The 27,400-nt window shown below is 38.9% G+C and overlaps 1 pseudogene; it reads right to left on the minus strand.

Annotated features, from left to right (window-relative positions):
• Positions 1-7,679: 7,679 nt before the first annotated feature.
• Positions 7,680-8,901, minus strand: LOC126506498 (alpha-enolase-like; annotated as a pseudogene).
• Positions 8,902-27,400: the final 18,499 nt, after the last annotated feature.

A 27,400-nucleotide genomic window follows, 5' to 3' on the forward strand; every position in this document is an offset into this window, starting at 1 on the left:
GTTAGAAGCTGGAATATCACCATACCCATTGTATGCTATTAGCTAAATCACACTATAGAGTCAGCCTAGATCAAGAGGGATAAACTCTGCCTCACAAGAGCAGGAGCTGCAAAGGGCATGGATGTGGAGCTTGGGATATCTGAGTTCCTTCTAAAATCCATCTGCCATAAACAAAATCTTGTTGGCTCAAAATTATCTCAGGGTCTGTACTTCGAGGTCTGTAGGACATAGAGAAGCCTGGCTCCAGTTTGAGTGAGGATGAGACAGCAAAAACTAGGTAGACGCCCCACTAGCCAGATGGAGGATTTGGCTGCCTCTCATTGGCTGGAGGTATCCCAACATCACACCGTGTCACTTGACCTATATAAACTGATACTTACAGTAATAAACTGAGTTCTTTCTTTGACTCAACTCCTTATAGCGTCTGATTGTCCTGCATTGTGGGGCAGCAGAACGGGTGGATAGCACACTCACCTTTCCCCTGGGAAATAAGGAGGCTAAGGAAGCCTAGCAAGACCTGATATACAGCGAATATATATAGACTCAACAAACGGTACTTGTCATTGTTGTTAGTGCAGGCCCTCATGAATGAAAAAGAGAGTCAGCCAGTCAACCTGGTATAATGCAAGATGGAAGCAAAGATCATGGAGGGGCTGGCTATTCCTGAGGTGGCTTGAAGTCACCAGTGTATATGGTCATATCCATTAGCGCCTTTGAAGCACTGGGTCTCAGAATACAAGAGATAAAAATGCATTCAAATTTAACTCATCTCTCTCAACTTGTTCAAAATCATCTGGCAGAAGAGCATGGATGTCTAGGTCCCATAGCAATGCTCTTTTTCTTACAAAATACAGCTAGGAGGGTAAGAGAAAAGTTCTAATTTTTTAAATAGTAAAATAAAGCAGATGAACACATATGATACTATAAGCTCTTAAATCTTCATTCAGAAATGTACATTTATTCATCATGGCACTTTGATTGTAAGCCTTCAGTCTCTTGGAATTTGTAAGTTCTTTTCAATGATGACTAAGCATATTCAATAGTTTTCATGACAGCTGTCTATTTTCCATTCACACATATGCAAGAGACATAGAGGCTTACCTTCTGGAGCCTTGGTAATAATGGGCAGCACATGTGATTCGTACCCCTTCACTTTCCAGGGAGAAATGGGCAGAGATACATTTCTGTTAGTTTGGAAATAAAGACTGTGAAAATGAACCACTTTTTTTTTTTGTTATATTTTTTTTTCGAGACAGAGTTTCTCTGTAGCTTTGGTGCCTGTCCCGGAACTAGCTCTTGTAGACCAGGCTGGCCTTGAACTCCCAGAGATTCACCGGCCTCTGCCTCCCAAGTGCTGGGATTAAAGGCGTGCGCCACCACCGCCTGGCTGAAGCACTTGGTTTTTAAATACTTGGCAAACTGGGTTCATTTTGTCAAAGAATAAATTTATATTGACCTTGTAGAATTATGGGACATCAAAGCCACTGGAATACTTATTTTTAAATAAAATCCTGTCATTCACAAGTTCAATGTTAAAATATTTAACAAAGTCATTTATTAGTTTGTCTCCCAACAAGCACCATCAACAACACATATACTACTACTGTGATGACTTTACCTATGCTATTTGCTTAAATATTCTCACACTACATTTGCTGGAGCATTGGAGTTGAAGTCCACAGAATCAGAAGAGAGTTGGGGAGTTCCTTAGGCTTGGGTCGTCATAACTTTCTTTCAGAGAACCATAATAATATAATAACTTGTGTTAAGGAGACATACAGCTAGGGGGTCAAAAGAAGCTCCTTGTTAATCTGTAAAATAGTTTTTTGTTCTTATTTTTTCTTTAATTTCGAACAATACACATAAGTAATTTTACTTTTAAATATTTTAGGTATATTTACTTAATGACTCAATGTATATTCATATTGTTTTCAGAGAGAGAGAGAGAGAGAGAGAGAGAGAGAGAGACGAGGTCCCTCTGTCCACTTATTAATTCTCATGTAGGCTAGGCTTTTTGGCTGGAGATAATAAATGAGTTAATACAAGAACTGATTAACAAGAAAAAGGCATAAATGTTTCACTAATTCCACATGTATGTGAGGGTCTTCACAAAGGATTTCAGTCTGAAGAAATGTCTAAAACATGATGCTTTCCTACTTTATACACAAAACTATAAATTTATGAAGAAATGCCAGGAAGAAAGGATGTTATTAACTACTTAGTGGCAGAACCCCAGTCAATCTGTTTGCACTTGTGCCCAAAAACTGTATATTCTGATATCAAATTCATATGTTTCTAGAGACTAAGTATACCAGCCCAGTGGTCCTGGAGGAAATTTACTTGCTCAGAATTTTGTTATGGGTATATGGTTGTTAACATACGGTGTCTCACATGTAGGGTTATTGTGAGATAAACTAAGAGCATATCTGTGCTAAAGTGCTAAGGGAATATATGGTTTGATATTGGACAGTGGGATTGTATGAAATACCAATAGTACAAATGAAACAAAACTACATGCTAAAAACAAGGCAGCTAGAAGTCCTTTACTGGAACCTCACTGCGCATAGCCACACAATGCAATCACAAATGAACTACCATTGATGAAGGGAACCAAGAGGCTCATTTGAATAAAGGAAGTGACAGGGTTTGTATTGGATTCTTGAGGGGGGTAAAGCTTTGTAATTATTCATTAGTTGTAAACTTGGTTTTGAGAGATTTTTTTTTCTCCTATATATTGGCACTCTGACCATGCACATGGTGGGTCATCAGATGTATAACTCTGCCCTGCTGAGTTGTAGTTGGCAACAACATCTTGTAGAAGCATCCTGGTCTTACAGTATGGGTATGGCTAGGTCATAATGCCTAGAACTGTCAAGAAAAAAACACAAACAGAGTGGAAGAAGCATGCCAAGTACAGATGACAATGACCAAGTTAATCCTGTATTGGACTCAGATATGAAACTAATGCTCAGAACATTTATTTGAAGAGCTGAGTAGAATCAAAGGGGGCATACGTGATAGGAAGATGGAGGCATCAAATATTTATCCTATTTTAGCTATGGTCAATAGCCATAGGTGTTTTTAGACAGGTGGCCTTAACCAACAATCAACAAAAGGACTTCATGAAATAAAAAAAAAAAAAGCTGTAAAGGAAACAGTTCATTGAGTAAAGAGACAACCTAGGGAATGATGGGAATCTTGGGCAGAATATTAATATTTATACTATACAAAGAACTAAAAAAACTAAACAAGTAATAAAGAAGCCTAAAAAGTGGGCTCATGAAATGAACAGAGAGGTCTCAAAAGATGAAATACAAATATCCCCAAAAGAGAAAGAAAAAATGTTCAAACTTCACTAGCCATCAGAGAAATGTAATCAAAACTACATTGAAATTCCACCTCACCCCAGTAAGAATAGCAGTCATTGAGAAAACAAATAACAAATGTTGGTAAGGATGTAGACAAAAAGAAAGTCTTGTATTGTGACTGGAATATAAATTGGTCAAGCTACTATGGAAGTTAGTATGCGGGATTCTCCAAACTGAAAATAGGTCTCTCATTTGATCACATGATACCTCTTCAGAGTATTTACACAAAAGGCTCCGAGTCAACAGGTCACAGAGATAGTTCCACATCAATATTTATTGCAATATTCTTCAGAATATATAAATTGTGGAATCAAGCTTGGTGTGCAGCAACAAAGAATAAGTAAGAAAATTTGGTTATATAAACAATGGATTTTTTTCAGACATTATATAAAGAAATTTGTATAGTTTGAAGGAAAATAGATGAAGCTGAAAATGACATTGTTAAGTGAATTAAACTAGTCTCAGAAAGACAAACAGTATTTAATTTCTTGCACTTGTGGTTCCTAGGTTTTATTAGAGACATAAAGTCACATCTATAATCACGAAACTCTCCAGGAGGCCAAATGGGCTTGACAGAGAAAGGGAGTGGGAAAGGGAGGGGTAGGTGGAGATTACGTGGGGGATCAGCCCAGCATACAATGTATAGTTGTGTGAAAATAAAAACTAAATTTCAAAAAGGAGAAGCAGCCTGGAAAGTTTCTTTCAGAGTGGCCAAGGCAGCTGTTAAGTCATACTTTAGAGATGTCATTGAAGTGAAGCCATTGAAAAACTCCAAGCATATTGTTTAGTTATGTGACTTTCAAAATTAGAGGATTGTCCCCTTTCTTTTCATGTGTATCTATATGTTTGAATGCATGTGTGTATGTATGTGTTTGTGTATGCGTGCACACGCATGTGCACTTTCATGTGGAGGCTCGTAGTTGGTGTTAGAATCTTCTTCGATTGCTCCTCCACTGTATTCTTTCAGCCAGGGTGACAACATGCCTGAAGATCCCCTGGGCTCTACCTCCTGTAGGCCTGGATTCCAGGTGGCCCCATGGACACCTTGCATTTGTATGAGTTCCTACCCTCTGAACCTTGTCACCTTGCTTGTACAGAAGACTCTGAATGCTGAGCCATCTTTCTGGTCCCCAAGTTAGAGATTTTTAAATCCACTATGATCAAAGGTTCTTGTTTGGCTGACAGAACATCTGACACCTGAGTTGATTCCAGGGATCATCATCGGGGCATTTTGTGAGCTATGACATTTTCCTTGTCAGTTCCTCATGCCTTAGTGTGTTACTGTGTGCCTGTCTTAAACTCAAGTAGATTTTTAGCTGTTTTAGTGTGAGGGACTTCTTGTCTGAAATCCTCGTGATGTGGGACAATTGTCTATATTCTGTCAATTGTGTTTTAAATAAACACTGATTGGCCAGTATCCAGGCAGGAAGTATAGGTGGGACAACCAGACAGGAAGTAAAGGCAGGTCAATGAGAACAGGAGAATTCTGGAAAGAGGGCGCTCCATCTCCAGTCCTGTTCAGACACTGAAGAAAAAAGATGTGACTACACCACTGAAAAAGGTACTGAGCCATATGGCTAACACAGATAAGAATAATGGGCTAATGTAAGTTATAAGAGTTAATAAGAAACCTGAGCTAATGGGCCAATCAGTTTATGATTAATGTAGGGCTCTGTGTGATTTCTTTGGGACTTAATGACTGCAGAAACTGGGCAGGACAGAAAGCTCAGACAACAACCTCTGACCTTGGCACCTAATCTTCTATTTTGTTACAAAACTGTTAAATGTCTGCTAATAGATTAAGGGCCTGGATTTTATTTTGCCTTTGTCCCCTTGTGGTGGTTCTTAACTATTTCAGTTTGGTAAAGGACAATGTGGAAATTGGGGGCATCAGCCTTACAGTCATCTTAAATTCAAATAGAAAAATTTTGTTTACTAGCTGAGAGAACAACCTTTGACAGAAATGTCCAGGTTTCAGTGAGTCATTCTCCATGAAATTCTCAGCCGAGTGGCTGACCCACAGCTCAGCTAACTGCTAACTCCTAAGATTCACACTGTTATTTTCCCACAACACCCTTAGGATGCTTTTGGATTCCTTCCCCCCAAAAAATCTCTGGTACATTATCTAGACTTCATTCATCAGATTCCATTACCAGAAAGTCACATAACTTGTCTTATACAATGAAAATAAGGAATTGGGGAATAAAACATAATTAGTCGAATTCTTGGCAACCCTGTCTGCTCATTTCTCTTTATTTAGATCATTACCCTTGTTTAAAAGAATTTTCATCACAAGTCTCTCACTCTCAAACTTGTCCTTTTGCATTTGGCAAATTCCTGTTATTTCCGATAGATATTTTCAGCAATTCAGGACTTTTCCTCTAACGTATTCATCTTCTTCACGGCAGTGCTTCATCTCACAAAGCTCTCCCCAGAGTTTTATTAGTTGCTCATTTCTCTGTTTTTGATAGTTGGGTTTTCACCCTTGGAGAAAGTTTTCTGCACCACTTAATGGGAATCTAAATTGATCTTCTAACCTTCCCAGTGTCTAGAAAGACTTCGGTAGTAGGATAGTGATTATGGAACCTTTCTCAATTTTGCCAGTCAGACACCTTGAAGAAATCAATTAGTAGGCAAATTATTAATTAATTGAGCATTTAGAGTGTTCTTACTTTTGAAAAATCAATTAGGCCTTTGCCCTTAGTTTTCAAGCATTGCTCCACTATTAATTGTTTTAAACAGCAGCTCATCAGCAATTGGCTGAGATCAGCTGACTGTTGGTTTTTGTTCATATGTTGTGCTTAATTGATTAATACAATGAGCTGAAAACCTTTAACATCATTGATCTTGTCATGGAATGCTGAGTAATTGGTTGGCAAAATGTGATTTTTTTTTTTTTTTAAATTAGTGAATCAACCAACCGTTCAAAGGCTCGGTCCAGCAGCAAACTGCAGTCAGCAAAACAGAAGATTTTCCGGATGTCTTCCAGACAGGTAATCTGAGTGACAGCCTCAACTCATTCTTGAAGCCAATACTACTGTGATAGTTTCTTGTTCTGTAAGAAGCAGACAGGGATCTAATCTACAAGGGAAGTAGTAAAAGACAAGATCTCCTGAGTAAATTGGGAGTATGGGAACCAAGGGAGAGGGCTGAAGGGGAGGGGAGGGGCTGGAAAGGGAGCGGAGAAAAATGTAGAGCTCAATAAAGTCAATAAAAAAAGAAGCACAATGTGCCATCTATTGTTTCAATGCCCGGATTGTACTTGTCAGTGGTAAGTGTGGATCCCACCGCAGGTCTGAGGAGATGGCTGTTGCGGCTGAGCTCTCACCAGAGTTACAAGAGACTGACAGCTGGTAGGATAGAGCTTTGTAATATCTTTGTGGTGTTAGGTGATGGGCAGAGTCGTGGGGCTCAGCTCAGCCACTTGTGTTTCTAAGAAGCTTTTTTTTTCTGGTGACTCTTTGTCCCTGGCTTTCGAAACATAGTTCTGTCCCTGAATTGCCAGGGTATTTAGCTTGTTTGCATGGCATCTTCTGCCATGAAACTCAACTCATAGAGTTCCTGGGCTTAATCTAGGTGCTTTCAAATATTTAGTACTACACCCGACTTTAAAACACAATTGATGCTGAAGGAATATTGGTTGACCAAATGAATGTGAGCACCTGTGCATGCGCGCGCGCGCACACACACACACACACACATAAACACAAATTCTTTTGTTCAGATAGAAAAATATATTTTATCTTTGTACATATGTTATATTTATTATATATTATATTTATTACATAAATTATATTTGTCATTGTCATCATTATGATAGTATTTCTGCATCAGTATATCTGCTTATCTACTTTATATAATAGATATATCTATCATATAAGATATTTATTAACTGTCTGCATCTATCCTTTATATATTTATCATCTATCTACATCTTTTTTTGTTGTTTTGTTTCTTTTTTTTTTGTTTGTTTCACCCACTCACAGACAGTGTTCTTATGGGTCACAGAGGTTTTTATTCTGTGTGTCGAACCACTGGGGCAGGGGTCTTGCCTGTGGTCATCCTAGAGATCACACTGGGCTCCAGGCAATAGCTTGGAAGTGAGATGACAGACAATGATTTGGACCAGTCACATGATTACAAAGCTGGTGTTCCTAGCAGAGCTCCAGGTGGTCAAGTGAGGCATTGACAATGATGTCTAAGGAAGAAGTGGCATGGGAGGGGCAGGCACTGGGCTGGCCTTGAGCTGCCTCAGTGACATCAAGGACAGGGTCTAGGCAGCTGGTGGCTCCAGGGATCTCCACTCACACTTTACTTGGCCAGGGGGTTCCTGAAGGATCTACCGGCAAACTTAGCTTTGCTGCCCAGCTCTTCCTCGATTCTAAGAATTTGATTGTACTTGGACAGGTGCTCGGATCGGCTTGATCTGTCCAGTGTAGAGCCCCACCACCAGGTCAGCGATGAAAGTATCCTTAGTCTCCTCACAGAGATGGGACACCATGATGCCCCAACCATTGGACTAAGCCAGCTTACACGCCTGCAGAGACTCAGTCACAGAGCAGATCTGGTTCCCTTTGAGCAGGAGCCAGTTGCAGGACCTTCTCACTAACAACCTTGGCCATTTTTTTAGGATTGGCCACTGTGGGATTTTCCTTAACTACTTGGATGCCAGCACCAGCTGTGAACTTCTGCCAGGCTTCCCAGTCATTCTGGTCAAAGGGGTCATCAATGGACACCATTGAATAGACCCAGATGAAGGACTTATATGGGCCAGCCAGCTAGTCTGGTGTGATATAGCTGCTGGAGTCTTCAGGAGACTTGAAGTCCAGGCCATACTTGCCAGACCTGAAGAATTCAGAGGAAGCCACGTCCATGCCGATGACAGCCTGGTCAGTATAGCCAGCCTTCCCAATTGTGTTCTTCAGCAGCGCCAGAGCTTCTTTGTTCTCCAAAATGTTGGGCACAAATCTGCCCACATCACCCACATTGGTGGCATCCTTCCCATATTTCTCCTTGACATTCTTCAGGTTGTGATAAACCTCTGCTCCAATGCGCATGCTTTCCGGAAAGTGGACGCTCCCCCAGGGATGATCATGAACTCCTGCATGGCCAGCTTGTTGCCAGCATGAGAACCGCAGTTGATCTCATTGAAAGGTAGGACCGGCAGGATGACTTCAGGGATGCCAGCCAAGTCAACCATGTGGCAGTAGATGGGTACCCCTTTTCTGCAGCACCAGCTTTGCAAACAACCAGGAACACTCCCAGAATGGCATTGGCAACAAATTTGGATTTATTCTTAGCGCTGTCTATCTCAGTCATTAGTTTGTCCATCTTCTCTCGTTTCACAGCATTCAGTGTCTTGCTAACAGAGCAGGTACCATAGTTTCACTGATGTCCTCAAAAGCCTTTGTGACACCCTTCCCATGCAGCGTGTCTCGTCATTGTCATGGGGTTCTATGGCCTCATAGATGCCAGTGGAGGCAACGCAGGGTATGGCAGCTCAGAAGAGACCTTCTGAGGTGTAGAGATCAGCCTCAACAGCATGGATCTTGAAAATAGACGTGGTGAGTTTCTGGCAGTCAGATTTCCATGTAGGAAAAACACAGATGTTTCTGCACACATCCTGGAGAGCCTTTAGGAGAGATGTTCCCTAGCTCTCATCTGTTTTTCTTAAACAGGTAAAGGCAAAGTTGCTTGGTTTCCAAGATAGTTATTTGATGTTCAAGATATTTGGCAATTATTTGGAATTTTTCTCTATTTTTCATGTTGCCAAGACATCATGCATCAGCCAGGGTGTGTGGTCATTTCTTGATAAGCATTCTAATTTATTTCATTCCTGTGTCTTTAGACACTATGAGATAAAATTTAAATATTTGTTTTTTAAATAAACCTCTCAAGATATTATTAATAAAAAATGATTTCCAGTCAAATTAATTGTGTGAACTCTATCAAATTCACATCTTTGGGGACTATCCGATATGTGCTAAAATACTGAAAATTTTGGCAAGTCCAGTCACAATATTGCACATCTGTAGTTTGTGACCTGGGAACCCTTTGGGGAATATTGGCCAGTGTCTCAGAGATAGAGTAGTCTGCAGAGCCCACGATGAGAAATGTGGCTCTAATTCTCGGAAGGCCAGAGAACCACATCTCAATTATAGTTCTTGTATAGGACAACAGGCTGACAAAAGCAGGATCTCCAGCTTTCCAGACAAGCCATGAGTATAGCATCTTTTCATGTCTCCTTTTCTATTCATTTGCGGCTTGTTTTCTGGTAATAGTAGTTTATTGAGAGAAACTACTTTTTTAAAGTGGTTTTAAAAAATACCTTTATGATGTTTCATGCACAAATAAATTCAGGAAGCCTAGGAAAACAACACATTTTCATTCTTCTCATTAACATGAGCCGCGGTCAGCTTTAGCTGTCAACCTGACGGGACCGAGAATATCTGGTGAAGACATTCTCAATGAGAGATTGTCAGTACTGAGTTAGACTGTCCACATGCCTGTGAGGGATTGTCTTGATTGTCCTAATCGATGCTGGTATCACTTTGTAGTGGAGGCCCACATAAAAGGACATGAATGAAGGAAACCTTTTGGCATTTTTACCTGGTTGCCCTAGCTCTTGCTATAGAGGTGATTTACCCTGTTGCTGACACTGCTGATTCCTAGGCTGAGGTTAGGGCCAACTTCTTCAACTTTTCAACATGGGCAGAGGATAAGCAGATCTCCCAGAATCCTCTAGGCCTTCAGCAGCACACTGTGACTACTGAGGCTCCCAGCATAATGGCCTGAACAACTACTAGGTTCTCAGCTTTTCTGGTGTATGACAGCCATGTCAGGCCACTCTGACAATATTACATAAGCCAGGAAAATAAATTGTCTTTGAATATCAATTATATCAGTTCTGTCCCTTTAGAGAACTCTGACATAATAAACAAATTGGCTTTCCAGTGGAGTTGCAGTACAATAGCCTTCCCATAGTTTAAAGCACAGATCCCTCTTGTTTCCGGGTGTATGGGGGACAAGTGCCTATTGGAAATGACTGTGGATAATTAGGAAACTTCTAGAGGATCTTAGAAATTATTTCCCAGAATTTCTCACTGTGTGGCCTAGTTATGTTCCCAGGATAGCCAGGGTCCCCTGCTGTTCCAGTCTAAGATGCTGGAAATCCATTTGTCAGCCTCCCACAGCCTGTCATAACTGTCTTCAAGGACTGGGCTGAGGCTCAGGGCACAGGCACCTACAGGGAGCAGAGCTAAAAATAATAACAAAATTAATATGCACTTGGGAAACAATTGCTCAGGCAAACCAATACACGCATAATGGATTCTGTCCAAAGCTTCATTTTCCAAACTGAAGAACAATAAGATGCATATTAACCCAGGTGAGTGTCGAAACAGATTCTTGGCAGCCTGTGATTAGATAAAGGAGCTCATGCAGCCTGAATACAGTAGACACGGTTAAAATTAGGCGGCATCACAAAGGGACGAAGATGAGATACATTAATGTTCAACCCGTTGTTAATTCAAAAATCTTTCTTACTTTTAAAATTCTGTGTAACTTTGAAGTTTAAACATGATTTTATTTTCTTTGCAAACTGGCTAACCCTGACTTTTAATTTAATTGCTAAATGTTCAGGAGCCTGTGGTGAGTGGGAGTTCTATTTTAGAAATGAAATTGGAGAATTTATAAAGAAGTTTAAATTATATAACTTTCATATCCTCTTATTAATACCTGGTTAAGGAAAAATGGTAGTTTAATATTATTCTTGTTAAATATTTCATATGTAAAGTAGAAAGTTTTGATTTCAAAAGACATTTTGAAGCTCAATGTACTGGTGCACCTTTAATATCAGCTTTGAGGGAGTAGAGTCGTGTGGATTTCTGTGAGTTTGAGACTAGCCTGGACTACATGGTGAGATTCTGTCACAAAAGAAAAAAAAGAAAGAAAAAGAAAGAAAAGAAGGAAAGAAAAAATAGAGGGCAAAATGAATGGCTCACTGGTTAAGAGTACTTGCTGTTCTTTCAGAGGATCTAGGTTTAATTCCCACCACCCATCTTCATGGCTCACAATCACCTGTGATTCAAGTTTGAGGGAATCTGACACCCTCTTCTGGCCTCTGCAGGCACCATCCTATGGTGATGGTGTAGACATAAACACTCCAAAACAAAGTGTAGCAAAACACTTTATGCTTTAAGAAAACTTAGTGTATAAATACTGGAATAAGTAATTTTTTGAATGAGAAATGGTTTATAATTATAAATGTAAAAGCAAATGAGTAAGTGGGTTTTCCATAATTCAGTTAAATAAATTTTGGAAAAAGATGATGAAAAATTGTAAGATAACACTTTTGCTTATTGAAGGCATGTAAGAGTAAGGCATAGAATTTTATTGAACAAATCATAGCTATGTTTATGAGGTACAATGTAATGATTTGACATACATACTTATATATATAATATTGAATAATTCAATGAAACTAGCATATTTATAATCTTACTTATTTTTCTCTGGAGAAATATTTAAAACTTTCTTATTTTGAAATATATGTTGTTTTATTCTAGTCATTCTGCCTTGTGATGACTCTCAAAATTGTTTAGATTATTCCCAACCCCAGCCTCTCACAACTACATCATACTCTGTTTCTCTGTGACTCCATTGTTTTAGACTCCACATAAAAATGAGTTCATATTGCATTTGTATTTCTTTCCCTATTACTGCAATATCTTCTAAGTTTATATATAATTGCAAATGACATTATTTTCTCCATTTTAAAGGCATAGTTTTGTATTTATAATTTTTAATGCATTCATGTGTTGATGGACATTTATATTGATTCTATATATTGGCTATTAGGAATAATGGCAATGAACATGTAATTTCATGTTCCCTTGGATACATTTGTTTTCATTCCTTTGGGTAAATGAGGTTGCTAGATATCATGAAGGCTGTATTTATAGCTTGTTAAGGAATTTTCATACTATTTTTCTCTACACTTTGCTAACTTACATAACCAATAATAGTATAAAAGATTTCCTATTGCTCCTATTATACCAAAACTTGTTTCTCATCTTTACCAAAAATCAGTGTTTGGTTCTGTGACTTTGTTTTTGTTTTGTTTTTTTTTTGACACAGTGTTTCTCTAAGTAGGATCTTGCTGACCTGGAACTCACTGTATAGACCAAGTTAGCCTCAAACTCACAGAGATCTGCCTGCCCCTGCCTCCCAAATGCTGAGATTAAAGGGATGCACCACTATTACCCGTTTCAGTTTGTCTTTTTGAGGCAGGGTATAATGTACCGCAGGCTGGTCTTGAACTCACGATGTGTTCAAAGATGACAGTGAACTTCAATGCAGTTGTGTGCTTCCTCTCCTGGTTTTCAGTAGTGCTAGGGACTGGATCCAGGGATGTGAGTATGCTAGACAAGCACCAAGTGAGCAGTCTCCCTAGGCCAACTTTCATCTTACTCACAGAAAGCCATTCTCACAGGTCTCACACTGGTTTCAATGCACACAGGTCAGTAGTACTGAGTATTTTCCCATGTACTCCCCATAACGTGTGCATGTCTTTGGGGGAATTCCTGTTTAGGACCTCTGCTTATTTTTTCACTTGGCTTATTCATTTCCTTGCTATTGAGTTGTAATCTCTTAGTTCCTTGTAGATCTTGAACTTAATCCCATGTTAGATGTATATTTTGTAAATATTTTCTCGGTGACTGTAGTTTCCTTTTCACTTCATTAGCTGCTAAGCTATGGGTTTGAAAAACAAAAAGATATTCATGTGGACAGATGGCAGAAGAAGTATTTCTATTTGGTTTAGAAAGGGAAGCTATTATTTGCTGAGCACCTACTATATAACAAGCCTTAACCCAACCATTTATGTAAATTATTTCATTGAAGTGTGTCTTCACCCATAGAAGTGATCACCCATATTTCCCTTGTTTTACTTTAGAGATAAAACATGAGGTGCAGGCGGCAAAGTGCAGTAAAGGAGATTGAAATATAACACTGTTAGTGACTGATTCCCATTCAGTTTGCAATGCAAAGATCACATGACTGTAATACACATTGCATTTTCCTCTGGACTGCTGAATATCAATTCAGATGCTGCATTTGATTCCTCCGTGGGAGAATTCCTCTCAACACTAATGTCATCCGAGAGCTTCCATTTTTCATGTCTTCTTTGGAAGCTGTGCTTCATCACCAAGAATTTCTCTCTTTCCACCATCAATAAAGAGCTGGATAAGAGGGGATCTTTTTTTCTATCATGCAAGATTATAATGATTTGTAATCATAGTAATTCCTTTTTTCTTTGACTTTATGTATCTGGTAAATGAAGCTGAAAAGTGTTTTGTGTATAAGAGGCCTGTCAAGAACACTAACTGCCATGACCATCAATTGCTATTCAAGGGCATGAAACAGAACATGTGCAATGGCTTCCAGCTGCCAAGGGGTGGGCACATGGGGAAGAGTGGATGTGTTCTGCCTCTTCTTTTGGATTCTTAACTGAGAAAACATATTTAAAAAGAGAAATGAATCCAAAGGTAATCAGCCAGACTTCTTGTAATTGCACTTGTTGTATTATCTATTAATTTGACTGTAAATTTACAGGGGTTTTTATTCCCTGAAGAGAAACCAAAAAAGTGTGTGTGCTCATGTATGTATGTGTGTCTGGTGTGTGTCTATGTGGCATGTGGTGTGTGTATGTGTGTGTGGTGTGTATATGAGGTATGTGGGGTTTGTGTGTATATGTGTGTGTGGGGGTTATTAGTCAAATGTAGGTTTGATGTTTGTGGTATATGAGTGTGTGTGGCATGTATACACTATGTATACACACACACACACACATATATATATATATAATGTATTTGCATGTTGTACATGTGGCCTGTGTATCTCATGTATGTGTGTGTGGTATTTGTGTGTGGTATATGTATGTGGTGTGAGTGTGTGTGGTCTGATGTGTATGTGTGTGTGGTTTAAACAATCATGAAACTAAGGGCAACAGAGGTCTGATTATAATTATAGATGTCCTTTTCTCTAAGCCCACACTTTATTTTCATGTTTATGCAGGTGAGATTTAAAAACACAAGAGGCATTCAATTCAGAATTACGGTTTTCACAAAAATTACAGCATAATTCTATCTTACACTTATTCATATTTTATAAGACACACGACCATTTTCTAAACCTCTAGGTGTAATATGTTTTAAAATACCAGCACAATGACTAGGCTGAAAAAGAGCACTAACTAGACATTTCCCCTAAGAAAACCATTTCACATATTGACTCAGAATTATGTATTAAGCTAGAAGGGTTTAATATTCCATATAAAAAGAATGAGTTATTCCTTCTTTGGGAGTTATAAATTTGGATTTTAGACTGCTGTCTATTTACTATTTCAAACACCACCCGTGTTTCTATAATTTTGAGGTGGGTATTGAATATACAAGCTTTGGTGATGAAATAGCTTCCCCCCCTTTTTCTTCTTGACATCAACACAGAATCGCATACCTATTTTAATACATACTAGGTTCTCCGCATATAAACGAAGCATTGCTAAAAAGTCCAACTGTGTGTTTTTGAAAACCAGCACAGTTCAATGTTTTCCTACCTCTCTGAGTCTGGGGAACATAAATAATCACTTTAATTCTCTGGTAGACACCGAATTACATAGTAAATTATATCAAGCCTGGAAAGGCTCCATTTAAAAAAACCGTACACATTTCTTTTATAGGAAGAATACGAGATATGAATTAACTCAAATGGTATTTAAGATTTTGACTAAAAATGGCAGAACTTGAAATAATTCTTACTATTTGAAGGGAAAAGCTCTGGAGGTCATTTGAAAAAAAGGATTATACCGAAAAAGAGAAAGGTAGAAAGGAAGAGAGAGATAATTAATTGAGTACACTAGAGATGAATAACTAAATGAAAATATACAGATCTGCCAGAGCCCAGGGCAGTCAGAATAATAGTAATCAAATCTTACTGACTCTTAATTGGAATAATGAGAAAACATTCTTAGCCTGCTTGATCATGTTGGCATTTTAATTAAACTTTCTTGGATCCTAAAGAAAACAATGGTGTTTTTGTTGAAGTGCTTTTTGTTTAACTGTTACCAAAAATACTTTGGAAGGCAGTAACTGAGTAGTATAATTGGGGTCTTTATGTACAGTAACAAGGCAGAACATGTTACCAGAGATTCAAAACTTTGGCTTTCAAAAAGTTAACTGTAAATCTATGGCTACAAGAAGCCAGAACAATGAAATGTGGATTTAATTAGAACAAAAGTCCCACATTTTCAGAGACAATATGCTGGCTATCCTTCTACAGCATGTACTAAATAGAGCAGTTCTGGTCTAGTGGAATAAAGATTTTTCAATAAATAAATAGCTGACAATTTCATATAAACATATATAGCATGGAAGGTGCCAGAGGCAATGTTCTTAGTGCCGGAGTGGCATGACCCCTTGCAGTCTTTGTAACTTCCACCTAATACAGGTAGTGTTCTCACTCCCACTTAACGATCAGGAAACAGAGGCACATGGAGGTTCATGATTTGTGCCACATATACACAAGAAAGAAAACTAAGAAAAGGCCCAGGAGTTGGCTCAGCAGGTAAAAGCTCCAGCTGGACAAACATGAAGCTGGAGTTCAAATGTCCAGCGCTCATGTAATCAAACGCTAACAGTCATGTGTGTCTGCAACCCAAAGCCACAAAGATCAGGGACTAGAGGACTGCTGGGGCTGGCTGGCTGCAAGCCTTATTCTAGGTACAGTGAGAAGCCCTGTCTCAGAGAGATAAAGTGGAGTTGGTGGAGAAGAACATCTGAAGTTCTCTTTTGGACTCTGCAGGCATAGCTGTGCACATTTTCACACACACACACACACACACACACACACACACACACACACACACCACAAACACACATACACTGAACTTGAATACTTTCTGTGTCTGAGAATATACCTGACTAACTGCAGAGCATGGATTTAGACTTACAGTCTGACTTCAGCTTGTGTCAACCCCATATCATACCACTGATGTTCGTCATAAGTAGCTTACACAAAATCAGGAACCTGATTCTGTGACTTCCATCTTCTCATCCTCAGAGTAGTGGTCTTCCAAAATAAATATTGTCCTTATATGGATGGCAGAAATAAGGCCAGGATGTTGCAGGGAACCACTTGTTTGTCTCGGCTGCCTGGCTAGCTAATCCCTGAAATAACCACACAGAAATTGTGTTAATTAAAACACTGCTTGGTCCATTAGCTTTAGCTTCTTATTGTCTAACTCTTATATTAATTTAACCCATTTCTATTAATCTGTGTATTGCCATGTGGCAGTGGCTTACTGTCAAAGATTCTAATGGGCATTTGTCTCAGACGGAGGATCCATGACTTTTCCCTGACTCCACCCTTATTTCTCCCAGCATTCAGTTCTGTCTCCCCTACCTACATTCTGCCGTATCAACAAACCAAGGCAGTATCTTTATTCATTAACCAATGAAAGCAGCACATAGACAGAAGGACCTCCTACACCACCAGGAGATATGAAGTAATGATCAAATTTAAACTACGAGGAGGAAGGATTTAAGGCCATTTCTATCTGACTCTGAAGTGTCGAGGTTGTTCACCTCTTCTTAGAAGGTCAAGACTAAATGTACCTTTTTGATTCAGGCATTCAGCTTATTTCTCTATAAACTGAATAGTATTTCAGAGGATTTATATGTTTTATTTTGTTAATGAGATTAAGATATTTTATGAAAGATCATTTACTCCTCCACCTAGGAAGCTGTCAGGCTTTTAAATAACCCCGAATGATTATTTTTAGGAAAAGACCTCAAATTCATAAATAGAAAATGAGATAAGCAAGCCAGTAAGTGATCCAATGGGTTATGGACCTCCAGTCTGGGGCTCTGATGCTTATATTCTTGTGTTGGGTGTTGCTGCACAGTGGAAACATGTTCTCCCCCTGGCTTAATTGCAGACAGAAATCAAGCTTAGTCACAAGAATCCTCTGAGGGGATTTTTCCAAGCTTTTGGGATAGCCTCATGCAGGGCAGGAAACTCCACTAGCTTTGCAGTAATCTAGATTGGCAATGAATCTGTCAGACATACACTCTATTCCATGCACTGCGTGACCTGTAAGAAAAGAAGGTGAACCAGCCTGAACAATCAAAAGCTAGCAAGAAGGAGAAAAAAAGTATATTTCATATTTGATTTGATAATGTAAATCTAAAAATAACTGGAAAATATATGATTTATAATGCAAAGTAAGAAAATAAATCTTTGTATTGTTTTTATTTAAATAAGAAAAGCTTCCTGCTTTCCTCTTTTACAATATTAATTTGCTGATAATTAGGGTATGGCATTGTTCATATACATGTGTGCCTGTAGGCATATGTGCACACATGTGCCACAGTGGACATGTGTACGACAGAGGATAATTCTCAGCAGTTGGTTCTAGCATTCTACCTTGTTGAGGCTGGGTTTATTTTTGATTCTGCTGTGTTCATTATTCTAGGCTAGCCCATTCATAAATTTCTCCGTGACTCTCCTGTATCTCCCCTCTTGCCCCAGGAATGTTGGGATTGTGTTTGTGCATCACTGTGTTCCACTCTATGTGGGTTACTGAGGTAAATAGAGCATCAGGCTTGTGCCACACACACTTTGACCTGTTGAGAAATCTAGCCAATCCTGCTTTTCTCCGTCTAGTTAAAAAAGAAATAAATAGGTAGAAACCAGTCCACAAATTTGATGGTCATCTATGACACAAGAAAGAACACATTTCTAAATTGTTAAGGCTTTTTATAATTAAGAATGGTGAGCTGAAGGGGCTCCATTGCTCCCTCAAACATAACAGGCTATAGCCAAGGTTACCCTCCAAAACCTGGTAACAACAACAACAACAAAAACCCTATTGCTAAGGACATTGCTTACTTAGGTCAATGAACATGGAGAAGTAGAACTGGTGCCCGGCCAGAAGCTTTACCCCAACTCACTAACATTCATGGTGCTGGCTGGTATTTTGCATACTATCGGAGGAAAAAAGTAATCATTACTGTTACCTAAACTAGAGACCTCTGTGTGTGCAAGACATACCGATGCAATACTGATACAAATGTTATGAGAGCAAACAAACACATTTTGAATGGATTTAAAGCCCACTCCATGAGATTGAACCCAAACCTAATGCTGCTAAAGTGGCCAAGAATGTGAGACCAGACTAGTCCTGGGTCCTATGGGAAAGCCTAATACCGTTATTCCACTAAAGGAAAATAGCAGTAAAATGACTCCTAATGACACAGATATAAGTGTAGATCTGTGCCTTGTTCAGCCGTCATTATAAAAGCTTCTTCTTACAGAAGTTGGGAGTTAACACAGAAACCCACAACTGCATAGTGTACAGAGAGTGAGAGACTTTGAAGCACACAGCCCTAAATAGGATTTCCCCTCAGCGACCAGTGGAAGAGGAGGCAGGGAGATTCTAAGAGTCGGAGGTGTAGGCTAACTCCAAGGAAACATTGCCTTATAGGCACAATAGGGTTGATGCACAAATGGACTCCCAGAGGTTATGATAGCATTTAAAAGACCTTCACGAGTTCAAGCTGGACAAATCCCAGCTTGGCCAAACAGAAGTGGTCAAAAAGTCCCCACCCTAACCAAAAAGGTGTTTGTACTTGATGTCTGCTGGGAAAGGGAAAATCAATTTTCTTTAATGGAGTGTCACTGGGTATATCAATCATATTCTGGGGAAGGCCTCATGACCCAGAGCCTCTAGTTGGCCAACAGAAATTGGATTCCATGTTTTCACTGTGTGTGTACTTTTTGTTTTGCTATTTTTTCTTATTAGGTTGTTTGTCTTGATAGAGAGAGAGAGAGAGAGAGAGAGAGAGAGAGAGAACATAAAGTTTTGTGGAGAAGACCATAGAGCAGTGGGGAGAGAGGAAAGAATATCAAAATATACTGTATACTAAAAAATTAAATACAACCTGGAAGTGGTGATACATACCTTTAATCCTGGCAGAGGCAGGTGAATTTCTGTGAGTTTGAGGCCAGCTGGGTCTACAGAGTTCCAGGACAGCCAAGGCTACATAGATAAACCTTGTTCTGAAAATAAACAATCAAATAAAAAAGAATAAAAGATAAGAGAACAGCTGTCATAAAAACAATAGTGAACTGTGATAGAGAGACTTGTTCTAATTGCCTTGATTCTTTTTTATATTTTTTATGGTTTATTTAACTTTATTTTATGTGCATTGGTGTGAAGGTGTCAGATCCCCTGCAACTGGATCTTCAGACAGTTGTGAGCTGCCATGTGGGTGCTGGGAATTGAACCCAGGTCCTCTGGAAGAGCAGTCAGTGCTCTTAACCACTGAGCCATCTTTCCAGCCCCTAATTGCCTTGATTCTTATGCTTAGAGGAATCTGGCCTCCTACTGGAAAAGGGGAGGAAGAGGTATGAACTGGAATTTTCTGAAGAATAATGGACAGTACTGTCTCCATTCTGGATGGGGACTTCAATGGAGATGTTTAAGTCAGGAATTCTTGTCTTCTTCTTCTTCTTCTTCTTCTTCTTCTTCTTCTTCTTCTTCTTCTTCTTCTTCTTCTTCTTCTTCTTCTTCTTCTTTTTACTTTTTTTTTAAATTTCATTTTACATTTTAACCACAGTTCTCCCTCCCGTTCCTTCAATCTCCCTCATCTGTTCCCCAGGCCACCACCATCCACTCCTCCCAAAGGGTAAGGCCTCCCATGGTGAATCAACAAAGCCTGGCACATTGTTAAGGCAGGACCAACTGCTACCCCACCCAGCATCAAGCCTGAGCATAGCATCTCACCACTCGGAATGGGCTCAAATAAGCTAGTTTATGCACCAGGGATTGATCCTGGTCCTATTACCAAGGGCCCATCAGATAGAACAAGCTACACAACTGTCTCCCACATGCAGAGGCCTACTCCGGTCCCATGTAGGCTTCATAATTGTTGGTCTAGAGTTCATGAGTTTCCACGAATTTGGTTCAGCTGTGTCTGTAGATTTCCCCATCATGATCTTGACCTTCCTTGTTCACATAATCCACATAATCCACATAATCCACATAATCCACATAATCCCTCCTCCCTCTGACTGGATTCCCGGAGCTTGGCCTGGTGCTTGGTTGTGGATCTCTGCATCCGGTTCTATCAGTTACTGGATGAAGGATCTATGATGACAATTGGGTTTTTCACTAATCTGATTATAGGGAAAGGCCAGTTCAGGCACCCTGTCCATCAATGCTAGGAGTCATGTCTTTAACATACAATGATTTATTTTTTTTACATGGCTTATGGAACCAAATAAATAAATAAAAAATTACCAAAAATTGCTTCTTCAGCCCCATCTCTATCCTCCCTCAGCAAGTGTCTGCATGAACTACAGAAGACATTTATGGGACACTAAGGGCAGAGTGAAGAAGCATTCTCCTATCTCATAATTTTCTAGAGAGATGAAAGACCTACCCTAACAAAGAAAGCACTCGAATGGTCCACACATCCTTAATTTAGTGATTCTGGCTGTAAAGAAGCTGTTGTTTTGGGGTTATATGTCTATGGGAAGTCCTTTCTCCCTCACATGTGCAGAGTCTGGGGCAGAAGAATAAGGAGGCTTACGTATCATTTGTCTAATTATTTCCAAGATATAAATCAAATAATGAGTCATTGAACAAGATGTGTAGTTACTTCCTTCCTCCAGTGCTTCATAATGTCAAAATGGAAAAATTGTATAAAGCCAGGAATTTCAGAAGTTTGAAAGTTGACAAAACATATCAAAGTTGATTGATTTCATTATTTTCACAAATGGCTGGATGTTCTTTTCATGAGTAAAAGATTTATGGGTCAATAATAAAGACATCTATAATTTATAAATTGTGTGTTCCTTCATAATCCCCATTTTTCCTGACTTCCAGCAAAATCACTGATTATAATTATCATAATCAAAGTTTTACATAATTTGTGTTCCTCTGGCAGTAATGATCAACAGAAGCAGATACTTAATTTTAATTCTGCTATTACAGCACTAAAGTAGCCACAAATATACAAACAAATGGATGTAATTGGGCAAGCATGAAGTCTTATCAACATGACCACAGTAAGGTTAATAAATAGATCTTGTATTATTTGTTTTTTTTTTCTTCTTTTTCTTTTGAGGGAGCTCTTACTGTATAGTTCTGGCTGGCCTTGAACTCTCGATGTAGACAAGGCTGGCTTTGAGCTGAAATGAAATGTGTGTATTATCATGGTCAGCCTGAAATTTATATATTTTCATTAGAATCACAAAGCAAAACAAATGTTATAAAAAACTAGATTTTTCTATGTATCTTTAAAACAGTAAATTAGTCTAAAAGTTAAAAGGAAGAACAGTTTTATTCATTTAATTGCAGTCAATGATTATTTATAAAAATGCTGAAATAAGCTATGATTTCAGGTGACCTTTGAAGAGCCATTGTATCTATTTGAATATGTTAAATGAACATGTTTATTTTGGGCTTTCCTTGTCTATGTAGGTGGCAATGTGAAGGATGAACGTGAATGCAACACACAGGCTTGCTCCTATAAAAATGTAGATGTACCGTTTGTTTTAATATAGGAAAAGGATCTTCACCCCCATTTGCAACCCTTCCAAAGACTGAACTGGTTCCCAAATATCAAAGCAAGTAAGAATTGAATCACAGAGAGAATCCAGAGAAAGGATAAATAATAAAAATGTCACAGTAGAAGCCAGAACCATTGCATTCAGACCAGGGGAGAGAAGGACTTTCCAAGTAAATTGATTCAGTCATCTCTGTGAAATTTCTTCTGCTCACATGATCTTATGCTGATCATGCTCTCCATCGGCAGGAGTGTGATATTTGAACCCATTCATAAAAAAAGATTTATTTATTTCTATTCTATCTATATATGTGAGTGACTGCACGTACGTAATTGAACCACATGCATACCTAGTGCCTGTGGAGGCCAGAACAGGGAGTTGGATCGACTAGAGTTACAGGTGGTTGTGAGCTGCAATGTGGCTACTGGAAACTGAAGCTGGGTCTTCCGCAAGATCAACCAGTGCTCTTAACCACTGAGCCACCTCTCCAGTCCCAAATTACTTTTATTTTACTAGTGTAGGCTGGAAAATCTAAGCGTTTCTTTGAGGCCAAGATGGTCTTAGTCACAAATGTGATGTGTAATGACACACACACCACTTTACAGGTTTGCATATGTATTTTTTGTAGATAATATTTTTAAATACGTAATTAGAATTTTAGATAAAAAATGTTGTTCAGAAGAGAAGCTACAATAAAATAAAGAACATGTACTCATTTCTAGTTTGGGGTTGTTCTTCTCAATAAAATGATTTTTATCCAGTTCTCTGTAGGGTCTGCGTGCTTTCTTTCTCCTTTGTCAGATCTTGGAATCTCAGCATTTCTTAGTTTGGTCTTTCTCTGGTTACATAGCAGTTGAATTTTATTGGATGTCAGTATTTGTTTCCATGATGACTAGCAGCATCAAACACTATCCACACGCCCCACACTCACATTCGTTCAAGCAGTGCTGAGTATTGAACCCACCCTAGGCAAGCACACTGACCTATATTCTCAGCTCTATTAATCTTTCTCATGAGGTATTTGTTTGCTTTTGTTGCCTATTGAGAATTAACTAGAATATTCGCCATTTATTATTAATTTATAATAACTTATTGTTTACTGCATGGGTGATATCTGCATGTGAACACATGTGACATTATATACAGGTGGGGGTCGGAGGGCAATTCTGTGGTTGATTCTCTACTCCAAATTTATGTGGGTTCCAAGGATAGAGTCTGGTCATCAGTCTTGTTATATCAGACTTCAAGCCCCTTTTACGTTCTCAGTTGGCCCTAATTTAAGAAGAATTAGAAATTAGAAATTTCTTGTCTGATCTCTGTCTTATACATATTCTCTTCCAGTTGTGTCTGGATTCTCCTTGTTCCTAACAGTATCTTAAGATGGAGAAAACTTCTGAATTTTGAGGAGCCATTTGTTTTGTGAAATATGGAGCGTGTGTATTATGTTCTGAGGGTACCCTGGGAAGTACTAGGTCAACTTACAGATTCCTCTTGCCCAGGGGTGAGCAAGGACTGGCTCCTTTATCCATTGATAACTCTTAGAGATGACTCTATGCTCTTGGAGTTTTTCCAAATTCGTGTTCTCACTGATTCGTGCCCTTAATAGTTAGCAATTGAACAGGACATGTAGGTTAGAGCCTATTATAATCTCCTGTTGATAATAGGGGCAAGGGAAGGGCAGGGAAATCAATAGAGACTCTAACATTGTCTCCACCATCCACGAGCTTTCTACAGCCTGATTCATTAATATCCCGACAGGATATTACGTTTGATCGAGAGCAAAGTGTGTGGGGTGGGGGAAGAGTGTTGATAACATAACCAGTGATGGCAAGTAAGTACTCTGGGAAGTCAGAAAGTTAGATTTAGAATCTCTGCCTTCCAACATAAGAGCTACACAATCCTATGATTGTGTATGCTGTATGCTTTGAAAGTCCAACCTTAGTTTTTTCTATCTACAAAATGGGATGATATTTGTATTAATCTGTTTGGGCTGCGGCAACAAAGTACTATGGAGTATGAACAACAGAACTGTATTGCTCACAGTTCCGGAAGCTGGAAAGTGTAGCATCAAGGTGCAGCTAATTTAGTGTCTGGTAAGAATCCTCCTTTCTGGTTTAGAGTTGGCACCTTTCCAATGTGTTCTCTTATGGTGGAAAAAAAAAAAAAGCAGAGCAATTCCCTCAGCCCCCCCAGACTCTCACGGTGGTAATGGTAGTCACTAACTGAACAGAATTCAGAATCGTTTGAGACAGTGGCCTCTAGGAATACCTGTAGGGGAATATCTTGACTGAGGAGAGAAGACCGGCCCACTGGGAGTGGTACCATTCCCTGACTGGCATACTGCATTGTGTAATTGGAGAAAAGGACCTGAGCAACAGCAAGCATTGATGGTTTCTCTACCTTCTGATTGTCGATGTAATGTGATCAGATTCTTCAAATTCCTGATGCCTTCACTTCCCTGCAATGATGAACCAAAATAAACCCATTTACTTATGTTTTTTTTTTTTTTTGCCAGAGTAATTTATTTATCACATGAACAGAAAAAAAACATCAGCAACAACAAACCAAATCATCTCCCAGAGGCATTTTTCATTAATAACATCAGTTTGGGAATTATAATTTTGTTCTAAGAACTTTGGAGGTTGGCACAAGCAGATCATGGCAATAATATAATTGAGTTATATGTGATTTAAAATGTGAAGAGTCCTAAGAATAGTGCATGGCATATAATAGCCATTCAATAAACTTGGACTATTATTATTTTTAATAATGAAGTCCACACTATGAATGAGACCTATGGATGTCAGAGTCCCCAAATTGAGATAAGCAGATGCAAAAAAAAAAATGTAATGAGGAGTTAGCAAGATGATAGAGCTTTTAATAACTTTGTATCACTCCGATATTCTCAGCATTATATGTTTGAGCAGAGTGAAGCAGGCAGAGAAAAATGAAGGAGACAGATGTGGGGAAAGAGAGCAAAAAGGAAGGGTTGTTTCCACTGTGTCTGGTTCTTTGATCCTTGGTTCCCTTTGGGGGTTATATTAGGCAGTAGTTCAGAACTTAGGGAAGTAGGAAAGATTGCTGGTGTACATGTTTTTTGCTCCATTCTCCTGAGATTTTTCTACCTAACCACTGCCCTGCCAGGAACCTGCATTGCTATTCTTTAAGCCTCTTGCTTCTATGCACACATTGTCAGTCAGTTCAAACATATGTAGGGGAGTATATACTTCCCACCTCTGTATCCACAACCTTCAGGGCGAATTACAACATTATGTCAGGAGGTTATGGGTGAAAAGGTCTCAGAGCACGCCCGGCAAATGCCTGGCATGCTGTTGCTCATCTAAACATCTTAGATATTTGGGGGGAGAATGAATGCATGCATGCAAGCTCCCACTTGCATAAAAGGAAATTCCGATCTTCCTTGGCTGCCTTTTCTAGCTTTAATCTCGCATTTCATTTGTTTCCCTTTATTCCTGTGGCTGCTTTCAAGCATCCAATTAATATTTTCTCTGATAAATATTCTTTTTAAGGGTAATCTATCCTTGGTGCTAAACTCAACATTTTTCTTATAACCTCAAAAAAAAAAAAAAAAAGACACATAAAAGCAAAAACTGATTCCTTCCTGTAGTCTGAAATACCAGCTCCAGCTAGCCAGGTTTGCATATTTGTAATTGTTCTGTCTTATTCATAACAGCATTCTCATAAAGTCAGTTAGGATTTAATGTATATTTGTATAGGGTAAAATAGAAGTGACAAAATTTGGAATCTGCATTCATATGTGGTTTTGTCTAGGGAGTCATGAATTTGAAGCTATGCTCATTGCTCTCCAAGGATATTTAAATAACAAATATGAGAAGATACCTGGGCGCACACAGGGTAGTTTTGTGTTGTGCTGATTAAAATTAGAGCAGGTTGCAGGGGAAACAGTGGGACACAGTGCATCCAGAATTTCAAATAACTTACGGTTTTGTTCATTTTCGGAGACAGAGTTTGACATTATCATATTTTAATTTTTTATTCAGGAAAGAATTGTTAAAATAACTTCCAAACCAGGGGTGAGGTTTTCTGCTCTTTTTCTCCTTGTGAGAGCCTTTCTTGTTCTAGTTGGTTTTTCTTTTCTTTTTTTTTTTGCCACAAAACATATATACCGGCAGCTCCTCCACTGGGATATAGATTGAGGGTGTCGGATAAGATGCAATAACTCAGTTCCGTGTGGCTCAGTATGTGAACTGTACTGGCTTTCATCCTTAGATAAGAACGATTCTTCCAGCTGGTTATTTTATAGATTATAGGGCATGGTACATTTATTACTTCTCTTAATGGTAGTTGCTGACATTATCAGTGCTTTGTGAAACCTGTGTTCTTCCTTGTGTTTCATTAATACACTTAAGACATTATTTTCTCACTTTCATTTCCAAGTCTGAACTTAGAAAATGGTGGCTTTAGATACATTTTTCAGGATGTGGGATGATCAGAGCATGTCCAGGTGGTTCGGTTTTTCCAGAATCACTCATCATTGGCATGTATCTGCTCTTTCTTAGGGGGCATTTGAACCCATAATCTCCTGTACACAAAAATCATTTGTGTTCTATCACAGAGGCCTAGCACATGTGTGTGCTCTTAAAGGACTCAGGATAAACTTTTGCAGAACTCAGGTGAGCACAGCAAATCCTCAGGCAGCTGGGAGTGGACACAGGTTTTTTTTTTTTTTTTTTTTATCTCAAGATGAACAGGAAAATTCTAGGTCTCTTTGTCTTCCATTTCATTCCTCCGACTTTCCCTTTGGTGAGGCTAGATTAAATTCTGTTTCTACATCTCTAATGATACAGGCATTCAGGGCACAATGAAAAATAAAGACCTTATTACTTCATAATATGTTTGGAATTGTGCATAATTATGTTTAGTTGATTAGTTGGCTATAGTAATCGCAGGACCATAGAATGAGTGAAATTAGAAATGGAAAAGACCCATTGGGTGTCATTAGCATTCTTCCCGTGGAGGCCAAACATGCTCTGAAGTATAGTGCATGCCTCTGTGTGTGTGTGTGTGTGTGTGTTAGAGTTCTCTTTTAGCTAGCTACACAAATGTACAAACTGTCACATTAACTTAGGTAGAAATAACAATATTAAGAAGTGGGACAACCGGTTGTGGTGATATACACTTTTAATTCTAGCACTCCAAAAGCAGAGGCAGGCAGATATCTGAATTCTAAGCTAGCCTGGTCTACAGAGCAAGGTACAGAACAGTCAGAGCTACACAGAGAATCCCTGTCTTCAAACAAACAATAAACAAACAAACAAAGCAGGACACATAACCAGAATAACCCAGCCCAAGAAATGACAATGGTTTTACATGTATTTTGGTTTGATTTGCTTTCCTAGGTAGATGCTGAATCCTGC

This window comes from Alexandromys fortis, unplaced genomic scaffold, assembly GCF_014885135.2.
Source record: "Alexandromys fortis isolate MF-2015 unplaced genomic scaffold, M_Fortis_MF-2015_v1.1 scaffold_0, whole genome shotgun sequence".
NCBI classification, from domain to species: domain Eukaryota; kingdom Metazoa; phylum Chordata; class Mammalia; order Rodentia; family Cricetidae; genus Alexandromys; species Alexandromys fortis.